Here is a 4,223-nt window from a genome sequence, read left to right as displayed (position 1 = left end):
ATAGCATGGACAGAAGCAGGTTCTGAGCACCCTAGTCAGCTTGCTAACTCCCTGAGCCTTGGTTCCCCAACCCACTCAACCCCAGCTGTGCCAACGAGGCAACCCCAGCATACCACACACTGGGTTGCCCTGGTCAGCATCCACTACAGCTCCAGATGTCACACCAGTGTGACACCTTAGTCCTATTCACCCCAGAACACTTCAGGCTTGCACGACTCAGATTGCTACAGCACCCCCTAAATGGAGAGTTATGTGACCTCCTGGGTCACTACTGCTTCAGCTGAAACTGTCCTGACAAGGAGCCCCTTGATGTGGAAAGCCCATCACCCCCAGTCCACACTCTGCCAGGCCACTCGCAGTGCTTAAGAACCCAGGACACCCCAGCTTTCTCCCACATGAGCTTCAGACATTCTGCTAGGAGATCCTGTTCACAGGGAACCCCCCAATCCTGAATGCACTTCAGCTACAGCTACCCTCCCAAAGTGTGTCCTCTGCAGAGAGCCCTGGGACACTCCAGCCCACCCACTTCAGCTACAGCTGTACTGCCAGGGCACCTCTGTACAGAGCACCCCAGAAACCTCAGCTCCTTATCCATCTCCACTCCAGCCACCCTGCCAGGGGACCCTCTGCACAGAGATCCCTGTGACACCAGCTTGTATTCACTTCAGCTTCACCTAACCTACCTGGGTGCTTTCAGTGTGAAGACACATGCACCCCTACATTCATAGTAGCACGACGTCCGATATCCAAAGTATAGAGAAAACCCAGGTATCCATCCAGCGATGAACGAATAACAGCTACACTTCAGCCTAACCATCACCCCGCTGCTTGTCTAGCCAGGTGTTCCCACCTATACCCCCTGGTCCCTGCATTATGCCCACAACCCCCAGAGGCTCCTAGCCCATAACCTGCACTGCAGAGAGGTCCAGCCAACACCCTGATGCCCCTGCACACCTAGCCAGACAAATGCCCAGAAGTACCTGTGAATCCTGGTCCTCCTCCTCCTTGGTAGCAGCGGGCTGCAGCCCCTGGACCAGGAAGCCAGCATGTGGGAGAAATTATAGGTCAAAGATAAGCACAAGACTCAGAATGTGGGTTTTCATGCACTTCATGGGATCACACAAGGATCACCACCTCTTTACAACTCTTCAAAGCATTTTGTTGCTGATACTACATTACAAGTTAGAAAGGCTTCTGTGCCTTAGCAGCCAACGGTGTTCCAGCAGCTCCACTGAGGGAGAGGACAAAACAAAGTTTTGTAGGAATGCTAAAAATTACAGAGTTCTTCAAATACACCACAGAGATGGTATAAGTCAACCCTGGCACAGATTTATGAATTAGAGGCACATAAGATTGAAACGGGGGGAACTTCATCCCCAAGAAACACGTAAGCCTTCAGGGAATATAGCTCCAGGTGCAAATGTCTTCCATGCTATATACACTGATCACAAATAAAATCCACTCTTTGCCAGTTATTGATCCTATCAGTGAACTGCACTTTGTACACGTACCCACAGAGGAATCCTCACATTCCTCCAGCATTTTATGTCTGGTCTGCCAAAGTCTGCCTTCAAGAAGCAGAACCTGAATGTTCTTGCATTTGGGACCCACCACAAAATCTCATCATCCACCAGAAGACTCCCATCAGTACAGCCTAGAATATCTTTGTAGAAAGACAGTTGCTGGCTTTCCCGGTGGTGCAGGAGTCAGAAGTCATAGATATTTATACCAAGTCTGATGTAATTAAGCTTGCTGCTGAGAAAACGTTTAGTAACCTAGAAATCACAGTGACCCAGGCCCTCAGCACCAATCACAGTGTCTTGAGGGTGTTGCGAAGTACAGTAAGCTGGAAATCCTGGACAGATTAGCATGGGCTAACCTCTGGGCTGCTGGGCACAAGTGAAGCAGATAGCATCGTGGGTGTCATTTCTCTATCAGACATGTGGTAAGCCCTGATACTCATGCCTGCAGGTGCCAAACAGGAGACAGAAGCAGAATAGCCACTGTGCATGGAGAAGCCCTTGGAGAAAATGTGAACATGGATTCTGGGTCAGGCTTTGCCTCCTGAACACTGACCATGATAGAAGATGATGAAATGGCTACGAATGTGTATCAGGGTTTAGAGATGGGTATTTTTTCCAGTGATGTTGACTGACCATAGGAAACAGATTTTATGTGTTTGAAGATTCAGGCTTGAATTTAAAGACTGTTTTCAGACCTTTGAACAATTTCAGATGCTATATGTTATCAAAGTGCACTGAAGATGATGAAATGGCTACGAATGTGTATCAGGGTTTAGAGATGGGTATTTTTAGCAATAGGACATAAGGGGAGAGCATGGCCTATTCGGATCTCATGCCTTCTGTTAGCACATGGGGTATTTCATCACTGTGGCCTGTTGGCAGGTGGAGACACATGGGGCTGTGGCATGAAAGCCTTTCAACCTTTCTCAAACCATTTTCTTTTTATTAGATTTGTGGAAATGCTGTAATTGCAATATAAAAATTTAATTTGTAAAACTTAATGACAGTTTTATTTTTAGTGGGTGTTCTGATATATAATGTAAATAAGTCTGCTTTATAACAAGTTATTTTTCCTTTCATGCAATATTTTACACATTTCCATTGGTAAACTTCACCATACCCATTAAAAAAACATTGGTTGTTATTTGTAGATGGCAAATTCCTCATTTAATTTTGGCTCTGGAATGGATAGGAATTCAAATATAGCCATTGTTAGTGTTTAAAAGCTTAAGTTTCCAAAAGCGTGTGTGGAGGCCTGCTCTGTAAGAGTGGAAACAGGCAGCCATTATGAGGAAGGAAAGTCCTGGGAAAATGTGGATTTTTTTTCTCGTATTGAAATGTAAAATCATGATGTCTGTATGACTGCTAGTGGATTACCGTTGTAAAGTGTTATTATGGTGTATGCAGTACTGTCATGGGGTGAAGAGAAACAATGTTTCCTAATGTTAGTCCTCTGATAATGTCCACACTGTACATAGATATTAGTATAGTGTGATATTTTTCTCTTTTTTTTGCCAGATTGAAAAATTAAAAAAAAATCTTACTATCTACAAAAAAACCCAAAGGCATAGATAAGAATGTATGGTATATATACACAATGGAAAATTACTCAGCCATAAAAAAGGATGAGATCTCGCCATTTGGAACAACACGGGTGGACCCAGAAGGCATAAACGTAGTGAAATAGGTCAGAAAGAGAAAGACAAATACCGTAGGATTTCATTCCTATGTGGAATCTGAAAAGCAAAACAAAGGAATAAATAACCAAACAAAAAGCAGAATCAGACCTATAAATACAGAGAAGTGATGGTTGCCAGTGGGGAGGCGAGTGGTACATGGGAGAAATGGGTGAAGGAGAGTGGGAGACACAGGCTTCCTGTTATGGGATGAATAAGTCATGGAGCTGAAAGGCACAACATAGGGTATATGGTCAATAGTATTGTAATAGTATCCCTGGTGATGGATGCTACACTTGTGGTGAGTGTAGCATATGGTAAAAACTTGTCCAGTCACTATACTGTCCACCTAAAGCTAAAATGATATTGTCTGTCAGTGATGTTTCAGTTTCAAAAAATGTGTCAGAAGGTAAAATGATAAAACAGAATTGGATTTGTCTGAGTGTGACAGAAACCCAAAGGCAATCCAGGTGGAATTAGCCTCCCTCAGCCTGTCTAGGGGCAGCAGGTACTCTGGACTCTTGGGGATGCACTGCTCTTTACTTCTGTGATAATTCTTTCAGTTCCCTTCTTTGCACATTTCTGCTTCAGCTTCCTTTGCCAGCTTTTTCCTGTGTGTCCTTTGGTTGCTGTTCAGTCCTAGACTACCTGTTCTTCTTCTCTTCATGGTCCTCATGGGGAAACCCATCTATCCCCCAGCTTCAGAGAGCACCTCTCTGCTCACTACTCTTCTCTCCCCTGAGCTCCAGACCCTGAGCATTTTCTCAGTGACAAGACAGCTTCATCTGAGCTCACTCTTTCCACAAGTAACTAATGGGAGCTTCCTGTGTGCCAGTGGGGAACAAATATGGGAGCTCTCTGAACAAACTCTTTTTTTATAATTAGTTTCAGAGTTTGAATTTAGTGATGTATCAGTTACATATAACATCCAGTGCTCATTACATCAAGTGCCCTCCTTAATGCCCATCCCGCAATTACCCTTACTCCCCCTCCACCACCCCACAGCAACTCATCAGTTTGTTCC

General features: G+C 44.6%; 1 pseudogene; it reads left to right on the top strand.

Moving 5' to 3' along the window:
* Positions 1–1,076: 1,076 nt before the first annotated feature.
* On the top strand, positions 1,077–2,000 carry LOC117800753 (annotated as a pseudogene).
* The last annotated feature ends 2,223 nt before the right edge of the window (positions 2,001–4,223 follow it).

Source organism: Ailuropoda melanoleuca, unplaced genomic scaffold (genome assembly GCF_002007445.2).
Source record: "Ailuropoda melanoleuca isolate Jingjing unplaced genomic scaffold, ASM200744v2 unplaced-scaffold7677, whole genome shotgun sequence".
In the NCBI taxonomy this organism is placed as follows: Eukaryota; Metazoa; Chordata; class Mammalia; order Carnivora; family Ursidae; genus Ailuropoda; species Ailuropoda melanoleuca.
Note: the sequence above shows the minus strand (reverse complement) of the source record. Positions and strands in the feature narration are given on the sequence as shown.